Source organism: Medicago sativa, chromosome 7 (genome assembly GCF_051527215.1).
Source record: "Medicago sativa cultivar Bolivia chromosome 7, Bolivia_mono, whole genome shotgun sequence".
Taxonomy (NCBI): Eukaryota; Viridiplantae; Streptophyta; class Magnoliopsida; order Fabales; family Fabaceae; genus Medicago; species Medicago sativa.
Genome location: NC_140755.1, coordinates 33,332,918 through 33,356,027, shown reverse-complemented (window position 1 = coordinate 33,356,027; position 23,110 = coordinate 33,332,918). Strand labels below are relative to the sequence as shown.

The following is a 23,110-nucleotide window of genomic DNA, read 5'->3' as shown; positions in this document are numbered from 1 at the left end:
AAGAGGTACATTAAGAAACTTCCCACCACCGAAGATGATTTCCTTGACTCTAGCAGCGGGAGTGAGCCAAACCACTTCATTAGGGGTGAGAGCCATGATCCTCTGTGAAATAGTCCAATTCTCTGGATTATCGTGGAAAGACTTCGGAAGGTGCGAAATAAACCACCTATAAAGGAGAGGTACACAACAAAGAATGTATCCACGGCCCTTGCCGGACCGATCGTGAATAGCATGGTATGTGTCAGCTAGCAAAGTAGGAACCGAATTCTTGGAGTGGAAGATCATAATAGCATTCATGTCCACGAAGCCATCAAGGTTCGGAAAGAGAATAAGCCCATAGATGAGTAGTGCAAGAATAGCCTCAAGAGTATCCTGACAAGTGGTTTTGAGGTTGGCTTTCTCAAGTAGATACTCCAAAGTGAACCCTCGGATGTGAGCCTAAGTGACAAGATTCTTGGAGACATCGGTGGTCTTGAGATGAAGATCACGGGCAATAACCGAAGGAGTAGAAGGATGCTCAAGCCCCGTGAAAGGTACCCCCTTAGTAATAGATAGACCCATTAAGCAAGAATAAGCTTCTAGAGTAGGCACCAACTGAAAGTCGGGAAAAGTGAAGCACCGATACTCCCGATCATAAAACTGCACTAGAGTGTGCACAAGCTTCTCATCCACATTAGTCCGAAGAAGGGTAAGTAAGTCCCGGTAACGATGTCGGAAACCAGTCGGATCCTCAATCTTGAGTGCCAAATCTCTCAAACTAGCCAAATCCACTTCCTTGAACTTGTAGGATTTAGTCTTCCCCATTCCTACAATGTTTACAAATTCAATTTGTTTAAGCCCTTCGGTAAATGCATGGAAAAAGTTTATGCATGTATGCATATATGCATGATCACATTCAAGTACGGAGAAAACATGGTGGGTTGAAATTTAAAGTCAAGGAGTCATGGGTGGACACGGTGTCCGGTGAATCTAGGGCTTTGGATAATAGTAACAGGGTTCTAAAAAGGTTCCCAAGTCGCAACCTCTCCGACGTATATCATGGTGTCACGAGACAAACACTCGCTCCATGATTATACGTAAGAAGGTCTAACTTGAGTGTAGTATCGCATGACGACTAAAACTCGAGACAACACTCGGTTTAGCCTCCGCACTACAACCTAGAAAATAGCCATGGATGGGTTCGGTTATCTACGGTTCATAGCGTCATAGAACAATTAGAAGTAAAGTGCCTAAACGCGACAACACGCGCCAACAACATCACCCCCAAAATGCCTCAGCTATGTGGGATTGATCGCATAATCCAATACACGAGGCAACCCTCAGAATGAATTGTCGATTATATCCCCCCTAAATCTTAAGTTCACTCGGCCCGGGTGTAGGACTTTTGATATTCCCACCCCCACACGTTTGCAAGAATATAAACATTTATTCACATAGGAAATAAAGACTAGGCGTAACTCTCGAATCACCCCAGTGAAGTCGCCAGCTGTTTTATCTTGGTTTTCGGGTGACAATCATTGATTAAGTTTGAACCTTTTTAACCTTTGATATCTCATTTTTTCTTGGGAAGGGAAAAAAATAAGAAAACACCCTTGAGAATCGAGGTCCGGGAGTTGTTTTCGCTACGGGAAGGTGTTAGGCACCCATAACGACTATAGTATCCTATAGGAACCGTTTTACTTTCTACGCGCGCGCTTTATTTTTAAATGCTATTTTGAAAGTGTTATTTGCACCTAAAGGTTTACTAAGTGAAGAATTGGAGGGAGAAGAATGTGTTTGACTTTTTATTTTATTTGAATTGAAGGAATATTGGTTCCTTGCCTACGTACCCTTTTAAGGGATCAAATCCACCGTAGTTCTCTTCCAAAAAAGGTTTTTGTTTTTGTTGATTGATTTTAAGTTTGAAAAATGGAATTTTGAAGAATAAGATAGAGAGGCCTCAAGGGCATAAGATTGTGAAAATATGGGGTTGAATTAGTTATTTTGCAAAATGAAATCTAAGTATGATTAAAATTCATTAAATTTTTTGTTCAAGAAAATAAAGGGAAGATCAATGGGATTTTGATCCCAAAGTTTATTTAGAAAATGATTTGAGTTATGTTGTTCATATATATTTTTTTTTGAAAAGAGAATTTTTCTAAGTATCGCGATTCCTAAGCATACATCTAAAGCATACATTCCCTAAACATTCATCTAAAGTATCCATGTGATGTGTGTGCATGTGTCGGTGCTTGTGTCGGTGTACATCATTAGAGTCCATTGTCCTTTACATATGCCCTAGTTTACATTCTATGGTCTTGTAAGAAATTAAAAGCATAAGGTAAAGTACAAAATCCCTAGGCTTTACATTCTAACTTTTGCATGAATTTTAAAGTGTAAGAAAATGAAGACTAAGAATATAAGATGGAGGATGAGATGCTTATGGAATGTGTGAAACATGAAATGAAAGGGTTAGTAGCATGAGGCATAATAGAATAGAGATTATGAGCAAAAGAAACACTAAAAAAAAGTGACAAGAAAGTAACAAAACTCTTAACGTAAAAGTAGCAAAATATACCTAAAATTTATCATAATATCCAAACAAGTATATGACTTATAGCCCCCCATATCATGACAATTTTCAAAGGTGTTATTTCAGCCATAACATGAGAATCACAAAGAAATATCAAGCCAAGAGTTATGACATATTCATAGGCATATTTTTACACTTATTTTCACACTAGAATATTCACATAACTTGCAAAACAAGAAACTAACATTTAGACCCACAACACAATGGAAACAAGCACACATTCAGAGGCAAGAACATCAAGCAATCATATGTCAAGTATCCATGTCACATAGCAAAGTATCATGACCAAAATATAACAAGATTTCACAAAAGTCTTAACAATAACAAGAAATATCACACATATATTTTTTCAGGTTTTAATATGTAACAACATCACAAAAATATCAAGAAAATTGGCAAGAATATATAGAAATATTTGTAAGGATTTTATTATGAATTTTGAATGTAACAGAGGTGTAATTAATAAGAAACGGTGTGGAAATAGTAAAAAAATACAAAAAACGAACACGGCAAGGAAACTAGGCCCAAGCCCAAAGTTACAGATGGATCTTGGACTATCCAAATGCCTCAGAGGCGTTGGATTGATCCAAGTCCATCAAAACCCTAGATCTAAAGGCTGAGAGTGCATGGCGCATGGTAACTAGGTTCAGGTACACCTAAACAAGCAATCTCAAGCGTACATATCATCACAGAATTGATCTGACGGTGGAAAAGGGATAAGGAAAGGGTTTGGAGGTGAACCAGATTGGTTCAGACGAACCGGTTCGGTTCACCCTCCTATAAAAGCATGAGGACCGGTCTAACATTCATTTCCCTCACTCGTCTCTCTCTCTAGGGTTACCTTTAGAGAGAGAAGCTCTCCACTCTCTCTCCTTCTCCGTCGTCTTCTCCGGCGGGTTTCACCGCTGCCGGTGAAGATGCTAGCACTGGAATCCTCAAAACGCTCCGATCTAAAGCCTATATTGCTCGTTTTTTAACTCTAAACACGAATTCACAAACAAAATCCACAAGAACCCTGCAAAACGGCGTAGATCTAGCTTTGATCTTCTCGGTTTTCAATCTTTCAAAACTTTTTCGATCAAAACTTGAATTGAAACTTTTTTAAAAAGCCTGGATCTACGTCGGTTTGTAAAGACGAACACACATGCAGGAAAGATTACAAAAAGAGGAGGAGATTGGGGTATTACCTCGTCGTAAATTTGCAGATTCGAACAGAGAAGCTTGGAATAGAGCTTCGTTCCTTGCTTCTGGTGAATTCGTAGCTTCAAAGACCGAAAATAATTCGATCTTTTCACTCTTCTTCTTCTTCTTCGCGACTTTCGTGAAATTCTGTGAATTTGTTGTTGTTTTCGTTGTTTTGCGATGAATTGAGATGGAAATAGTTGTGAATTGGTAGTTTTAGTGTTGAATTGGTGAAGATTCGATGTGAATTTAAGGTTCTGGAAACGGTTAGGGTTTGAAGATTCTTCAAACCTTCATTGTGTTCTTGAGATCTTTCTGGGTTTTGATTCTTTGATTCGGGAGAGAGAAATGTGAAAGTGTTTATGAGTTGGCACTGTGTGAATGGTGATTGTTGGCACTTGTGCAGTGAATGCGCCTTTTATAGGCTGCCATGTGGCCTTTTGACCCAATGAGATGCTGACACGTGGGCTTGGGCTGATGACTTGGACAAAAAGACTGAAATTGGACTTGGGGACTTCCCTGCAATTACCAAAAAATATTGGACTGGACTGTAAAATTAAAAAAGGACTGAAATGTAATTTTAACCACTTGGGGGACTAAAATGAAAATACTAGAAAAATAGGGACTTAAATGAAAATAAAAATAAAATTTGATTAAAATTTGGTAATTTGAAATAAACGTAAAGTGAAACCAATAAAAAACACAAAAAGGACTAAAATGAACCAACTCCATAAATGAGGTACTTCAAAGTAACCTCTCTCTGTCAAAATTTTGTGTGAAATGACCAAAATGCCCCTAGGGACTAAAATGACTCGAAATGACTCAACTGCAATTTTTAAAATGGTTTTTTAACAGGGAATTAAAGCAAGAGTTTATACAAGCAAACTAAAAGACTCAGAGACAATTTTTTAGAGATTAAACAGAGTTTTAACACTGGAAATGACTAAAATGCCCTTGAGGACTAAACTGACTCAACATGACTCAAATGTAATTTTTGAAATGGACTTTTACATGGGATTGAAACAAGGACTCATACAAACCAATTGGAAAGACACAATCAATTCTTAAAGACAAAAATGAGTTTGAATGGGAAAATGACTAAAATACCCTTTTTCATGAATTTTGTAAATAATATTGAAATAAGATGCAGAGAAAGATGCAATTGATCAGAGACAAATCAAATGACTTAAAATGCAAGAAAAACCCTTTGGATGGTTTTAACATGCAAGAAAAAGAATTGAGTCAGTATTTTTAGGCCCAAAATTAGGGTATAACAACAAGCTGTTCTTTGGATCGAACTAGCCACTTGACCAATAATAAAACATATAGCAAGATACATGGGAAACTTGATTTAGCAAGATACAAATTTGAGAGTAGATCGACATTGACTTGACTTGATGATAGACATGACCATTATCGTTGGCCCAGAAGGAACTTTCACAGAGATTTTAACATAGACACCAAATTTACAGGTAGAAACATGGCCAAGTTACGTTGGCTCACAGAAATTTCATAGGAGTTTCCACATAGACATAAACAGAGACTTTAACAGAGACATTAACAGAGGCATTAACAGAGACATTGAATTGAAAATTGAGATTGAAAGAAACATAGGCATTGAATTGAATTGAAAATTGAGATAGAAAATGCAACATGTATGTATGGTATAACAATTTTACAAATGCATGAGCACATAGAATGCATGATTATGCATGTATGAATGCTTGGAAATGCATGATTGGTTTACAATTTGGCAGAGAAGTTTCACAGAGACAGACAAAACATTGGAAGATTGGGCACATAGTGGCTCGTGCTATAACATATACACATGGAGATCCTCCCTGGAGAGACCGTCGTTGAGACGTATCGAAACCATGGCTGAGGGCAATATATCACATCACATAGACAAAACTTGCAGAAGAGGGAACCTTGGAAGGTTCTTTGATACAGGTTGTCATTGCTAGGCGTGTCAGTGCTGGGTAAACATTGGATGTTCGCATCTGTGGTCAATGCTTTTCATATTTTTCAATCCCATTTTTGCCTGAACCGCCCTTTCGGGTTTTCGATCCACCGGGAATACATTCTTTTCATTGCCCCATTTTTGCCTGAATTGCCTTCACAGGTTGTCAATCAGTGCGGTGCTCATTTTTGCCTAAGCCGTCCTTTCGGGTTTTCGACTTAGCGAGCTTTTTCATTTTCATTTTTCATTTTTCATTCTATTTTTTCAATTTTGCCATTGACCACAGATCATCCTGGGGAACAACCTGCTTATAACATGTATTGAAATGGACATTGACACACATTTATTCATGCATGTTTCACTGGAATGTACCCTATTGCTCAAGTTTGCTTTCAAAATAGACAGAAAAAGGTTTTTTAATTTTCAAAGATGTTTGTTTCAAACATTGACATTATCAAATAGAAAGAAAGTATTTTGTATATAATATTGAAAATAGAAAGAAAATAGAGTTTCAAACAAAAGCACAGGCTCAAATTGATGTAGAGGAGTGAAAGTTAGCCAAAGGCATAACTCCAAGGATTTACAAAGCTTGGAAAATGGTAATTTTATTGGTTGGTGGTACATTGAACACGATGACCACTACATTTCATAGAAATTTTGAATTCACAAGTACAGAAACTTTTGATGAAGACGATCACTGACAGCTGCAGATGCCCCAAGGGGTGATGGTGATTTGCCAGATATAATTACTTGTCTTTCATTATCAATCTCATTTTTGCATGAACCGCCCTTTCGGGTTTTCGGCTCATCGAGACGCTCATTCTTGCCTGAGTTGCGTACAATCTCAGCGAGCTTTTTCATATCCATTTTTTTTTGTCCCCAACTTTTGCCTGGATCGCCCTTTCGGGTTTTCGATCCACCGGGAAGTGCATTTTTGCCTAGGCCGCCCTTTCGGGTTTTCGACCTACCATGATGTTCTTTTCATTTTTAGACAAAGTATTTCTTGACTATATCGGCATTTACAGGATTCAGAAGTTCAATACCATCCATGTGTGTAAGAATCAAAGCACCACCAGAGAAATCCTTCTTGACAACATAAGGACCTTCATAGTTAGGTGTCCATTTGCCCCTTGGGTCGGGTTGCTTGCTTATCCTTCTTTTCAATACAAGTTTTCCTTCCTTGAATTCCCGAGGTCGGACTTTCTTGTCAAAAGCATTCTTCATTCGTACTTGATACAACTGTCCATGAGCCATAGCATCCATGCGTTTCTCTTCAATCAAATTCAACTGATTATACCGACTTTGACACCATTCAACCTTAGTTAATTTTGCTTCCATGACCACTCGAAGAGATGGAATCTCCACTTCCAGAGGGAGAACTGCTTCCATGCCATATACAAGAGAGAAAGGAGTTGCCCCGGTTGAACTGCGCACCGTAGTACGGTAACCATGCAAGGCAAAAGGTAGCATCTCATGCCAGTCTTTGTAAGTAGTGACCATCTTTTGAACAATCTTCTTGATGTTCTTGTTAGCGGCCTCAACTGCACCATTCGTCTGAGGTCTATAAGGAGAAGAGTTGTGATGTTCAATCTTGAATTCTTCACATAAAGCTTGCATCAAGGTATTGTTCAGATTGGAACCATTGTCAGTGATGATCTTGCTGGAAACACCGTATCGGCAGATGATGTTATTCTTGATAAACTTCACTACCACTTGCTTGGTCACATTAGCATAGGAAGCAGCCTCAACCCATTTGGTGAAGTAGTCAATTGCCACTAGAACGAACCGATGTCCATTAGAAGCCTTTGGCTCGATTCTTCCGATCATGTCAATGCCCCACATAGAGAAAGGCCATGGGGAAGAGATAACATTGAGGGCATGTGGAGGCACATGAATCTTGTTGGCATAGATTTGACACTTATGGCATCTCTTAGCATGTTTGTAGCAGTCGTGCTCCATTGTTATCCAGTAATAGCTGGCTCTTAACAGTTTTCTTGACAAAGCGTGACCCGTAGCATGGGTTCCGAAGGTACCATCATGTACGTCATGCATCAATTTCTCAGCTTCTTGTTCATCTACACATCTCAACAAGACCATGTTATAGTTCCTCTTGTATAGGATTTCTCCGTCCAGAAGGAATTTGCTAGCCAATCTCCTCAGGGTCTTTTTATCCCTGTTGGAAGCACCAGGTGGATATTCATGATTCTGCAAGAACTGTTTGATGTCATAATACCAAGGCTTTCCATCATTCACGTCTTCATCAGTCTGACTAGGTACTTTTTCAATAGTAAACACATGAGCGGGTCTATCAAGACGCTGCACTTTAATTATGGGCACGTCATTCCAGTGGTTCACACAAAACATGGAAGATAAGGTAGCAAGAGCATCAGCCATCTGGTTTTCATCCCGAGGGATATGGTGTAGCTCAACCTTTGTAAAGTATGTCAACAGGCGTCTTGCATGGTCACGGTAGGGAATCAACTTCTCATGATGAGTCTCCCATTCACCTTTTATCTGGTTAATAACAAGCGCAGAATCACCATAAATGTCAAGGTGCTTGATTCTCATGTCAATTGCTTCTTCAATACCCAAGATGCATGCTTCATATTCAACCACGTTGTTTGTACATTCAAAAGTTATTCGGGCAGTGAAAGGAATGTGGTGCCCCTGCAGAGCTACGATGACTGCCCCAATTCCTTTACCATAAGCATTGACAGCACCATCAAAGATTAACCCCCACTTGCTATTGGGATCTGGCCCTTCATTGATCAGTGGTTCTTCACAGTCTTTTGCTTTTAGATACATAATCTCTTCATCAGGGAATTCAAACTTAATCGGTTGGTAATCGTCAAGAGGTTGACAAGCAAGATGCTCAGCAAAGATACTTCCTTTGATTGCCTTTTGAGCTTTATACACAATGTCATATTCAGACAACAACATTTGCCAATGTGCAATCTTTCCAGTAACAGCAGGCTTTTCAAAGATGTACTTGATTGGATCCATTCGGGATATCAACCAAGTTGTATGATTTACCATATAATGACGCAGGCGTTTGACAGCCCAAGCTAAAGCACAACAAGTCTTTTCAAGCATTGTATACCGAGTCTCACAGTCGGTGAATTTCTTGCTCAGATAGTAGATAGCATGTTCTTTCTTTCCAGTCTCGTCTTGTTGACCGAGAACACAACCCATGGATCCATCTAACACTGTCAGATACATAATTAAAGGCCTTCCTTCCACTGGCGGGACAAGGATAGATGGTTCCAACATGTATTCTTTAATTCTATCAAAAGCTTCCTTGCATTCATCATTCCATACAACAGGCTGATTCTTTCTGAGCAATTTGAAAATTGGTCCACAAGTAGCAGTCATGTGAGATATGAATCTAGATATGTAATTCAGGCGTCCGAGGAAACCTCTGACTTGCTTTTCAGTTTGAGGGACCGGCATCTCTCTGATAGCTCGGACCTTGTCAGGATCAACTTCAATGCCTCTTTGGCTGATAATGAAGCCTAGCAACTTTCCAGATCTTACACCGAATGTACATTTGTTGGGATTCAGCCGCAACTTGTACTTCCTCAATCTTTCAAACATCTTTTTCAAGTATGCAACATGCTGCTCTTCATCACTTGATTTCACAATCATGTCATCTACATATACTTCAATCTCTTTGTGAATCATATCATGAAACAGAGTAGTCATACCCCTTTGATAGCTAGCACCAGCATTTATCAAGCCGAAAGGCATCACTTTATAATAGAATGTTCCCCATGGAGTGATGAAGGACGTCTTTTCCCTATCTTCAGGCGACATCCGTATCTGATTATTGCCCGAAAAACCATCCATAAAGGAGAACACTTTGGATTGAGCAGTACTGTCAACGAGGACATCAATATGAGGCAATGAGAAGTTATCTTTTGGACTGGCTTTATTCAAATCTCTGTAATCAACACACATCCGAACTTTCCCATCTTTCTTTGGCAGTGGTACAATGTTGGCGATCCACTCAGGATATTCAGCTGTCATGAGGAAACCCGCATCAATTTGCTTTTGCACCTCAGCCTTAATCTTAAGAGCCATGTCTGGACGAGACCTTCTCAATTTCTGTTTAACAGGAGGGCATTCAGGTCTTGTCGGTATCCGATGCTCCACAATCTTGGGATCCAGACCCAGCATATCTTCATAGGACCATGCAAAGACATCTGGATAATAATGGAGAAGCTGGATGATCTTCTTTTTCACTTCTGGCTCAAGTGCAGCACCAATTTTGATATCTTGCTTGTTCTCTTCAGTACCCAGGTTGACAAGCTCAATCTCTTCCTGGTGAGGTTGAATGATTCTTCTTTCTTGCTCAAGCAGTCGAGTAATCTCATATGGTATCTCTTCGTCACCTTCCTCATCTTCGGCTTCATATACCGTGAATTTAAAATTTGGAGGAACCGTAGGGTCACTGTGTTCAACGGGTTTATTATAGTTCAATCTGCATAATATGATTGGGATGGTTTTAGAAAAAGGTTTTTTCATGCAGATTTTTGAAATTAATAAGAAAATAAAGACGTTTTGGTTTTTCCTGGCATTACCATTATTTCCAAGAAAAAAGTACTAAACGTAGAAAAACAAAGAGTCGCGGAAAAGACGACAACTTTTATTGATAACGGCAATGCCAAAACAAACATACCCTTACAAAGACACCACTTTCGCCTTGGGCAGAGCGAAAGGATTGTTATTTTGAAAACAAAGAAAAACATAAGCAACAAGACACATTACATGGAGGTATGCATGACTAAAGGAATATCAACGGCCTCCCAATTTCTCACGGTGCCTCCTAGTACAACAAACACAGGCACGTAACTACTCTCAGCAGCATCTTCGGCAATAGCGTTGATAAACCCAGCACTATAGAAAGTCTGTTGAAACGCCCGAGGTCGGGGAGAAGCCAAGCCCTCTCTGCGCTTATTCTCCAAAATCTGTATCACTTTGCCCCAGCCTGCAACTTGCCCATCTTGAATAGCTTTCTGGGCGTCTTTCAATGAAGCCATAGTAGCACTAGCTCTCCGGGGTTCCGCACCTTCAACAGTCAAGCCTTGAAATGACGTCCCTTCAGCGGACCCTGCTTCAACACAAGAGAAAGATGACACTTGGCTAACCAGATACGCTTCTTCACCATGTACAGTGACAAGCTTACCATTCCTCACAAACTTGAGCTTTTGATGCAGAGTGGAAGTTACTGCCCCAGCATCGTGAATCCACGGTCTTCCGAGGAGGCAATTGTAAGAGGCGTTGATGTCCATGATTTGGAAAGTGACTTGGAACATCTCCGGACCAATGGTAATTGGCAGATCTACCTCCCCAAGAACATCCTTACGAGATCCGTCAAAAGCCTTAACCAAATAACTGCTCCCCCTCAGAGAAATTCTGTGATGACTCAACTGTCTCAGTGTAGACTCAGGCATTACATTCAAGGACGATCCAGTGTCCACCAACACATTGGATATCATGTCAGACTTACAGTGCATTGAGATGTGCAAAGCTAAGTTGTGGTATTTCCCTGCCTCGGGGAGTTCATCGTCACCAAACCACAAATTATTACAAGCAGTAATGTTACCCACTATTCCGTCGAACTGATCCACGGAGACTTCATGATCAACATAGGCCTGTTCCAGCAATTTCATCAACACTTTCCTGTGGGCTTCTGAGCTCAGGAGCAAAGACAAGATGGATATTTTTGACGGAGTTTGCAGCAGCTGGTCTACAATCTTATAATCGCTCTTTTTGATGAGCCTCAAAATTTCGTCCAGATTGGACTCTTCAATAGACTGGCCCGATGGGCTGGCGTTCTTATCAACAGGAGGAGTAACTGGTGGAGTTACTGTGGCAGCAGGTGTAACAACCCTTTTTTGGGACAAGGGTGGACGGACCCTTCCACTTCTCAGAGTTGTAGTTTCTCCAGCAATGTTACTAACCGCAGTTGGGGATACCAGAGGCACTTCTACCCCATTTTCAATCATAGTCGCATCATACTTGTAAGGGATTGCCTTAGTAAAGGCATAAGATACTGGGCCAGGTAGCCTGATCACCAAAGGTTCTACTTCCCTTGTCTGAGGTATACTTTTGGCAGGGAAATCATGAAACACTGGCACAATCACATAAACGTCACTGGCAACCAAGTGCTTGTTGTCCATTAGACTCTGTATATCACCCTGCACGGCACAACATCCCATAGGATTCTGAAGACACTCTGAACAGGAAGCATGATCGTGATTAAACAAGGAAGCTTGGCAAAGCTTGACATGTAGCGGCACCAAAGGAGTAGCAACATTACGGACATCTAAAGTGGGAGCCTCTCGAGGAATTCGAGATGCTTCAATCTTATCAAGAGCACAGACTCCTTCGAAAGCCTCAATCATGTTAACAGCCGCATGGTTTGGAAGTGGATTGTCAAGAACATGCGGAACACTATTTTTGAAAGTCAACTGTCCCCTGTCTATTAGATCTTTTACAACGTACTTCAGAGCATAGCAACCTTCAACATCGTGGCCTTGAGCGCCCTGATCGAATTCACATCTGAGATCCTGTCGGAACCTGTGAGGCAATGGCGTAGGCGGAGGCTTGCCTGGTCTGGTGACGCAATGCCCTTTAGCAAGTAGGGTTGGGAGCAGGTCAGCATACCGCATTGGTATTGGTGGAAAATAAGGCCTGGGCCGGGGGCCCTGTTGTTGCGGCTGTTGCTGTTGAGCAGGAGGCTGTTGTTGTACCTGCTGAGCAATGGCATTAACGGGCGCTGGTGGTTGACCCGGGGGCAGAGGATATTGCTGGTAGAACGGTGGGAAGAAAGGATGTTGGGAGTACTGCATATATTGGTAGGGCAGAGGTAACTGAGCAGCATTAATAGGAGCGACAGCAGCTGTAGACTGGTTACCGGACACCATCCCTACTTCAGATTCCTTCTTCTTATGGTGGCTGTTACCATACTTCTTTGGCGCACTAGCTGAGGACTCACTTTTTTCAAGAATAATGATGCCTTCTCTGACAGCATCCTCTAGACGAGTTCCCATGGTAACCATGTCAGAGAAGTTATTTGGTACAGAGACTATCATTCTTTCAACATATTCCTTCTTCAAAGTTTTCAGGAATGTCTGTGTCAGTTCTTCCTCATCAAGCCGAGGAGAAATACGGGCAGCTGCCCCTCTCCATCTCTGAGCATATTCACGGAAAGTTTCGTCTGACTTCTGAGACAAAGACTTAAGAGAATCCCTGTTCGGCTTCAAGCGGGTGTTAAACTCATAATGATTTTCAAAAGCAGCAGCGAGTTCCTCAAAAGTATGGATATTGTCTTTACTCAAGCTAGTGTACCAGTCTGCCGCATCTTCTGTCAGGCTGTCCTGGAAGCAGTGGATCATTAGTGCATCATTATCTGCGTAGTTGGCCATCTTCCGGACGTACCGAATGACATGGCTATGTGGACAAGAAGATCCATTGTACTTGTCAAAATCTGGCACTTTGAACTTCTTAGGAACCTCAAATCGGGATACCAAGCATAGATCACGAGCCTAAGCAGAAACACCGTTCCCACGACTAGCTTTGACCTCTTGGAGCTCTCCAGCTAGCTCTCTTAACTGTTCTCTCATAGCCTCCTGTCCACGCGGAGTGTCAACATCGATTACCTGTTGCACAATGTGTACAACAGGATTGGTAACAACAGTAGTCACTTGAGGCATAGAGGTATTTGTAGGAGTAAAAGTTGTTGCATGATCTGTCCTTGATTAGCAATACCAGAAATACCAGCCGCAATGTTAGGATCATAGAAAGCTGAGAGTCCATAAGGGCATCCATTGGGCATAACAAACCGAGCGTCAGAAGCCACTGTGGACAACGGGTTGGATGGAATCATTTCAGTAGTAGCCGGGACAGACATGGTCGGTTGTTCTTGTGCAGCCATCAGAGTAGACATAGCGTCATGAGCCTTGGCCAAGTCTTTCTTCATAGCAGCCAATTTGGCACGGAGCTGAGCATTTCTTCTTCAAAGTTAGCCATGTTTCTTCTCTTGTACAATCTTGTCTGATGAATTCTAGCTGGTTGGTAAACCTTACGAGCACGAGCCACCTTTCAGACTGCGGCAGAAGAACCAGGAGGTAATGAGCACAAGGGAAGTTTTTTGTGACCAATGAATGCATATGATGCATGAGATGTGTAAATGCATATGCAAAAAAGACTCTTTTTGTGTTATCGAAGGGTTTTAGACAAATTAGAAATTTGTAAACATTACTAAACAACTAAATCATCATAACCAGACGAAGCATTCAACCATCACAAGGTCTTACAAGATAATTCCCTTTGAAATGCTAAGCCAAGGGATAGACTTTGAAATGTAAAACAACATGAACAACAAGTGGAAACAACAACAGGAAACAGAAATCCTCAAGCATAGGAAGTGGAAGGATCATCCTCAGACTCAGACTCAGACTCGTAGTTGCAATATTGGGCATAGAAGTCACGGGCACCCCTAGCCCTCTTGGAATCCCTCATAAGCAACTTATCTTTTTCTTCAATTTCTCTTCTAGCCTTAGCCAACTCCCTCTTCAACGTCAAAACCTCATGAGTCTTCTGCTCATCTTTTCCATCCAAAGTCATGATCAGATTCTCAGCCTCATAGTATCTAGTCTTCCACTGATGCTTCTCTCGGCTCTCCATAGCTAGATGCTCCTGATACATCTCCTGAGTAGGTAGAGGTAGAGGCAAAGGCATGGTTGGAATAGATGCGAACACATATCTCATGGCGGGGTAAGGCATGCCAATCTTCTCAGCCTGGTTTATTACCCATTGAGTATATGCCTCATGAGCAATACCAGATCTCACACCCATATGCTTCACGTCTTTCTTCCGAATCTTGGACCAAGCCTCTATGAAATCTTCTCTTATCCCTGTAGGAGCATTAAAGTAATGGAAGAAATAAGGAGATGTAGCAAGATAGATGGGCTTCTCTTTCATTGGGAAACCAAATTGTCGCAAGGCGAGCTCCGGGTTATAGTTGATTCCACCCCGAGTACCAAGAAACGGTACATTAAGAAACTTCCCACCACCGAAGATAATTTCTTTGACCCTAGCGGCGGGAGTGAGACAAACCACTTCGTTAGGGGTGAGAGCCATAATCCGCTGTGAAATAGTCCAATTCTCTGGATTATCATGAAAAGACTTCGGAAGGTGCGAAATAAACCACCTATATAGGAGAGGTACACAGCAAAGAATGTACCTACGACCCTTGTCAGATCGATCGTGAATAGCATGGTATGTGTCAGCCAGCAAAGTAGGAACCGGATTCTTGGAGCGGTAGATCATAATAGCATTCATATCCATGAAGTTATCAAGATTTGGAAAGAGGATGAGCCCATAGATGAGTAGTGCAAGAATAGCTTCAAGAGTATCCTGACAAGTGGTTTTGAGATTGGCTTTCTCAAGTAGATACTTCGAAGTGAACCCTCGGATGTGAGCCTTGGTGACAAGATTCTTGGAGACATCAAAGGTCTTGAGATGGAGATCCTTAGCAATGACCAAGGGAGTAGGGGGATGCTCAAGACCTGTGAAAGGTGTCCCTTCGGTAATAGATAGATCCATCAAGCAAGAATAAGCCTCGAGTGTGGGCACCAACTGAAAGTCGGGAAAAGTGAAGCACCGATAATCCCGGTCATAGAATTGCACTAGAGTGTGCACAAGCTTCTCATCCACATTAGTCCGGAGAAGAGTAGGTAAGTCCCCGTAACGACGTCGGAAACCGGTCGGATCCTTGACCTTGAGTGCCAAATCTCTCAAACTAGCCAAATCAACCTCCATGAATTTGTAGGACTTAGTCTTCCCCATACCTACAATGTTTACAAATTCAATTTGTCTAAGCCCTTCGATAAATGTATGCAAAAAGGTTTATGCATGTATGCATGTATGCATGATAAGTACGGAGAGAACATGGTGGGTTAAGGTTTAAAATTAAGGAGCCATGGGTGGACACGGTGTCTGGTGATACTAAGGCTTTGGGTAATAGTAATCGGGTTCTAAAAAGGTTCCCAAGTCGCAACCTTTCCCACGTATACCATGGTGCCACGAGACAAACACTCGCTCCATGATTATCCGTAAGAAGGTCTAACTTGAGTGTAGTATCGCGTGACGACTAAAACTCGAGACAACACTCGGTTTAGCCTCCGCACTACAATTCTAGAAAATGGCCACGGATGGGTTCAATTATCTACAGTCCATAACGTCATAGAACAATTGGAAGCAAAGTTCCTAAACGCGACAAACACGCGCCGACAACATCACCCCCAAAATGCCTCAGCTATGTGGGATTGATCGCATAATCCAATACACGAGGCAACCCTCGGATTGAATTTTCGATTATATCCCTCCTAAATCCTAAGTTCACTCAGCCCGGGTGTAGGGCTTTAATATCCTCACCCCCACACGTTTGCAAGAATTTAAACATTTATTCACATAAGAAAGCAAATAAAAGAAGCAAGTAAAAACAAAACCGCAAGCGTGAAAATAAAGACTAGGCGTAACTCTCAAATCTCCCCAGTGAAGTCGCCAGCTGGTTTATCTTGGTTTTTCGGGTGTCAAACATTGATTAAGTTTGTACCTTTTTAACCTTTGATATCTCATTTTTTCTTGGGAAGGGAAAAATAAGAGAAAACCTTGAGAATCGAGGTCCGGGAGTTGTTTTCGTTATGGGAAAGTGTTAGGCACCCATAACGACCATAGTATCCTATAGGAACCGTCTTTACTTTCTACACACGCGCTTTATTTTTAAATGCTATTTGAAAATGTTATTTACACCTAAGGATTTGCTAGGTTAAGAATTGGAGGAAGAAGAATGTGTTTGAATTTTTGTTTTATTGGAATTGGAGAAGTTTTGACTTCTTGCCTACATACCCTCTTAAGGGATCAAAATCCATGTAGTTCTCTTCCAAAAAGGGTGTTTTTAATTTTGTTGGTTGATTTTAAGTTGAAAAATGGAAGTTGAAGAATGAGAGAGGCCTCAAGGGCATAAGATTGGAAAAGAGTGAGGTTGGTCAATTTATTTACAAAATTTTAGTCAAAGTATTTAGTAATGGTTTTATTATTTGTTAAGAAAATAAAAGGGAAAATTCAATGAGATTTTGATCCCAAGGTTTCTTTGGAAAATTATTTGAGTGAAGTTGTTCACATTTTTGGAAAAGAGAATTTTTCTAAGTATCGTGATTCCTAAGCATACATCTAAAGCATACATTCCCTAAACATACATCTAAAGCATAATACATGTGATGTGTGTGCATGTGTCGGTGAGTGTCGGTGTACATCTTTAGAGTCCATTGTCCTTTACATCGGATCCTAGTTTACATACTACTTCTTGCAAGAAATTAAAAGCATAAAGAACATTACAAAATCCCTAAGTCTTTACATGCTAAGTCTTGGCAAAATTTAAAGTGCAAGAAATAAAGGCTAAGAATATAAGATGGAGGATGAGATGCTTATGGAATGTATGAAACAAAATAGATGAGATTGTTAGTAGAATAAGGCATAAGGAATGAAATATAAGCAAGTAAAAATTGCATAGCAAAATAACCAAAATTAACCAAAAAAGAAGTAGCAAGACTAAAAAAAGTGGTAAAATATACCTAAGAACTCATCACAACAATAAGGCAAATACATGACCTCTAATCCTCACATCATGACAATTTCTCAAAGGTTTTATTTCAGTCTTAACATGGGAATTAGAAGAAAGTATCAAGCCAAGAAACTATGGTGCATTCTTAAGCATATTTTGCACTTATTATTCACAAACAAAAGCTCACATAACTTGTAAAACAAGGTATTAACAAATCACATCATAAACAGTAACAAAACCACAATTTCAGAGGCATATTCATCACCAAATCCACACATTAAATTTCAACATCATGTATCAAGATTTAAGGTCAAGAACATGCAAGATTTCACAAAAAAATTAACAAAAAGTAACACAAAATCACAAGAAAATTCCACATTTATTTTTATCAATTTTCAATATACCAAAATATCATAAGAAACAAGTTTCAAGTGTCAAAAATAATTGCAAGAAAGTTCACAAAATTTTTAGAAATTTTTTTACAAGATTTTTAACAAAAAATGAAAAAGAATTGAATTAACAAAGAACAAATTATTTTCATGTATTTTTTATCAAGATTAACATGTAAAACACATCAAAATTTATTGAAAATAACAAGAAAACATTGAACAAAATTTTTTAGGAATTTTTATCAAAGTTTTTAGGCAAACAGTGGTTTAATTATCAAGAAACAGTGTCAAAATAGCAAAAATATAAGCAAAAACGAAATCCACAGCAAACACAGGCCCAAGCCCAAAGTTAATGCTGGACTTGGATCATCCAAACGCCTCAGAGGCGTTGGATTGATCCAATCCCTCCAAAACCCTAGATCCAGTGGTTGAAAACGTAGGACACATGATAAGGCACAGCAGGTACATGGAAAATGAGAAGGTTCTTTGTGATGAAAATGAGAAGGTTCTTTGTGATTACCTGGTTTTAATCGGAGATTCGAACTAAAAGATCCTCAAGAAATCTTCAGATTCTTCTGGTAAGGGTTTGAACCAAGAATAAATCGGTGATTCTTCTTTTTCTTCTTCACCGGTTCAAAACTTTGCTTCGATCTTTCCTCTTCTCACTCTCACAACTGTGATCGTACGAATTCGTCGCTTTGGTGACGAATTTGTGCTGGAATTGCAGTGATTTTGGTTCGATGATGAAGATTCAAGTTTGAATCTCTGAGAATCGTGAAGAATTCAACTTAATTTGGTTTGATTTTGGTTTCTGGAAATTCTAGGGTTTGGAAATGTTCTTCATTGTTCTTGATGATTTCTGAAAACGGTTAGGATTTTGATCTTTTGGAGAAGAGAGAGAAATGAGAAAGGTGTTTGTTGAGTTAGCGTGTTGTGAATGGAATTGGTACTGTGCAATCAGTGATGTGGCCTTATATAGGCTGCCATGTGTACTTGAGACCCAATGAGCTTGTGACATGTGTCCCTGGACTAATTGGCTCGGACTTGGACTGATTTTGGCTTGAGGACCTTTTTTGCAATTTCTGGAAATTAAGGGATTGACCTGCAATTATTTTAAAAACAAGGACCAAACTGCAATTTGCAACAGAACTAAAAACAGAGTTAAAAAGCTTTGAGGGACTAAAATGCAATTTTAACAACTTTAAAGGACTGAAATGAAATTTAAAATAAAATTGGTTAAAATTGGTAAATTGAAAATAATGTAAAGTGAAACTAAAAATAAAATCAACAAAAGGACTAAAATGAACCAACTACCAAATGAGGTACTTTAAAGTAACTCTCTGTCAAAAATTTTATGTGAAATGACCAAAATGCCCCTAGGGACTAAATTGACTCAGAATGACTCAAATGCAATTTTTGAAATGGATTCTATCATGGAATTGAAACAAGGATCTATACAAACAAATTGAAAAGACTCAGGGACCATTTACAGGGATTAAAATGAGTTTGAATGCAGGAAATGACTAAAATACCATTTTTCATGAATTTTTGCAAATAACATTGAAATAAATGCAGAGAAATATGCAATTGATCAGAGACAATTTCAAATGACTTGATATGCAAGAAAAACCTTTTGGATGGCTTGAAATGCAAGAAAACATAGACAAAATCACAATTGAAAAGATTTTCAAAGCAGGGTAAAATATCAGTGTAAAACAATAGCAAATTGGCAATCTTTTAAAGGTCAAAGACCATATCAGAGATGAAAAAACATTTTGGACAAGTATTTTTAGGTCCAAAATTAGGGTATGACAGGTTATGATATTCTAGAATGTCAGTACAAGGCTACAAGGTAGTAAGAAGTCGACATATGTTGACGGAGTCAGCAGGGCTCTCAGGAATAACATTATGTGAATGAAGTTATGGACATGTGTGTTCGGGAAGTTGCGTTAAGTGGTAAGCTATTCGTAGTGGAGGAAGTTAAGGATTCAAATGAAAGTTTTATGTTACCAGGACAAAGGCATTAGTTTCCGACGTGCCGAGAATTGTATCGAAATAGGTTGATGTTGTCGTGCATATGTTATAGAATATTTCACGATGTTAGGAATAAATGATGTGCATTGGATACTTGAGAATAAAAAATTCATGCAAAGAATTCTTTCCGGAAAACTGAGTTGAAGAAGCTCACCAATAGCGAACCCGAGGCGAAATGTTCTGTTTTTCCAAAGGACGGTTAGTTCATCTCTAGGGTCTGCAATGACTATTGGGGAGATGTCTTCACAATAATCTTTTATTACATCAATTAACGAATGCATATCATATTCTAAGATTTCCAAGGAAAAAGGCATGGGCAACCATCAACGAAATCGATACGGTTAAAGGTAGCTTTTGAGGTTAATGTGTCAAGAGTCGAGAAAGAGCCAAGACCAAGAGTATAGAAGCTCCGGCAATTAGAGGGAAAGTCACAGATGTTTATGCATGAGGTATGAAGTAAGAAGTTAAAGCGGTGCAAAATTATGAGAAATCACAAGGTTCTCGGATTTTGTGGAATTATGACGTATCTCTCGAATCTGTGTTTTGCTTAATAGACTTGTTAAGGCTCGATATGATGTTGAATTATGAAGGATTTTAGAAAGATTTACGCGTATGGGTGATTGAAGTTGGCATTTTGAAAATTCATAAGAGATTTTCTAGGAACCGATTTGCTACGACACTCGTAGAGCGGGCTAGACTTATTAGAGTCTAGGTTTGATGGCACGTACGTGTTATCAACTCATTCTATGATTTTAGAGCAACGACCGGGGCCTAAACTCAATATATATATATATATAAAGTAGAAAATCATCAACGTCAATGACCCGTGCGCTAGTTTACGAAGTTTTTCTTTAAAAGAAAAATCAACGAGCAAGCATTGGTATGATTAAGTAAAATATAGTATGTGAGAATGCGAAGGTTAGATGTTCAAGAAGGATATGTTCAAGTGCTAGATGATTTTGTCAAAGGAATTCGAGTTTGCTTGGAAACAAGTTCAAGTATGACATGTATACCTCAGCAGGTAAATCCAACCAGCAAGAAAGTAAGGTTTACCCCCAAGTCAAGTGTTAAGAGCATAAGATAAGTTATCATGAGTTTTGATTTTACAAGGCAGTGGTAAAGACAAGGGTAAGGTTGTGATGTTGGTTGCGATATGGAAGATCTTGAGAACAGATTAAGAAGCTAGTATTCAGGTGGAAAGCAGGAATGTGAAGTCTCAATCACTCTAACGGATTAGAGTAATGGTTTAAGCCAACCGGTGGGAATCAGAGTAGCGCCATGGAAATTTTAGTATGTATGAATTTTCGGGAAGAATGTTCGGTTGGTAACACAAGTTTAGCAAGAAGCATCAAAAGACAGGCGAGGAGTTCTCGATGTGATAAGTAAGTATGGATGTTTATATAGTCAGCGTTGGCTAAGGTAAAAGTTTAAAGTATGTGTCTTTACTTAGGTAAGATGAGAAAGACAAGAGTCGCCATATATGAATTGGTCAGGATGCATGAATGATGATATTGGAAAACATGTAAGGTTCAGAAGGTTTCCTCTTGTGATTCAAGTAAAGATCGAAGCATAGAGTATGATGATCGATTTTCGGAAAAGGTATTAATGCTCAAGCGATAACCGAATGAGATAATGTGGAGAATCAAGTTTTGTGTTCCTAGATAAGAGGAATAAGTTAACGTCAAGTAGGTCAAGGATTTCCTATGGTTTATGTTATGCTTTAATGTGTGACTGAGGTATGTATATCAGTTAAGGAGGTAAGAATCCACCTTCGAAGTTTAAGCATGTTATTACGAAAGGAGATGCAATTCTTGAGATTCATACCCTCATGTGCAATACTTGTTGAGCGAAAACGATACTTGTTCATACATGTCGAAACATGATTTTATAACCTTTACAATTAAGTTAGGTATTAAGGAACTTGGAAACGATACTTATTTTAAAAACATGGAACTTTACATTTTCGAAACTGATGAGGTACGTCGTTAGCGAGTAAATTCACTGAAGATGTACAAACTTCAGGACCAGCTTGTTGTGGACAAGTTTGGGGCGAGTTGAAAAAATCTTTTTCAAAATATAGAGACTCGTCCTGTGGTTCTGTGGTACCATTACGAATTCAGTTTTGAAATGATAAATCATTTTAGTCATGTATCTATTCGTTCCAAGAACCCGAATACCAATGTTTAAGAGAATTCCTTAAAGCAAGATGCTAGAACACGTATCGTTATCATTTAACAAGAAGCGGCACTTGAAAGTATGCACACGTTATGGAAACAACAAAGTCCGTATGACACCAATATCATACGGGATACACGGATTTGTGTTTGAGAGTGTTCAATGCAAGTACAGATGGACTTAGTACGAAGTTTCAAGAGTAAGTGGAACACAATACAGGTTACTAGATTGTTAGATGAATCGCATTGTTGATTTCACTTTTCCAAGTCAAGTTATATGAGTTACCCTTTAATTCGGGTGCATTGAGATCGGAAGATTTCCTAAAGCTCTAAAAGAGATAAGAGATTCATGGAATCGTCTATATGAGTAATGTAAGTAAGAGGCATAAATCGCAAGGTGCGGTAGGAACGATTATGTATACATAGTAAGATGTATGCATGATAAGATGTTTCAGATGCAAGTAAGCACTGCAGGGAAAACCTGGTTTTCGGTAGGACTCCAGTTAAAAGGCAAATCCTGAGTGTTCAAGTTAATGATAAGTTATTTATATGAATGGTTTATGTTAAGTGGATAAGATATGAATCCGAGACAATAAGTCTATGTGTAGCAAGGTAAGTTCCAAACCATGATGTTCTGAGATAACTCTAATTTGAAAAAGGTACCAAGATTGAGAAGGTTGTATACGTATGTATGTGAATTAAGAAACAAGACGAAATGCATGTTTTGAGGAAATTATACGATGAACTTCTTGAGAATGTATGATTAGAACACGTATGGCTTAGACTAAAGATGGTAAGAATTTGTCATGATGATCGGTAGGTGATCTCTAAATTTCGAGGACGAAATTTATTTAAGGGGGTAGAATGTAATATCCCGCCTGTTAGTATCGAAATATTACTAGTCGATCGTGTCAGAGGATTAAAGTTTAAGGAAAATAAGCGTAACGGAAAATATTTACTTGAGATATCAGTTTAATACGGAAAAAGTATCGGTGTTGAACTAAACACGCTTGAGGCAAGGGTATAATTGTAATTTCATGGAAAAGGATATTTATATGTTTTTGGGTGGAAAATATCTCATTTTCCCTTATCCTTTCTCTCTCTATGTTGGCAAAAACATTCCTCCTCCTTCTCTCTACCTCTCACGCCCTCTTCCTCTCTTTTCTC

General features: G+C 39.4%; 1 pseudogene; it reads right to left on the bottom strand.

Moving 5' to 3' along the window:
* The window catches only part of LOC146905772 (beta-glucosidase 24-like), a 50,563-nt pseudogene extending 36,910 nt beyond the window's left edge, over positions 1-13,653 (bottom strand).
* Between the last annotated feature and the right edge of the window lie 9,457 nt (positions 13,654-23,110).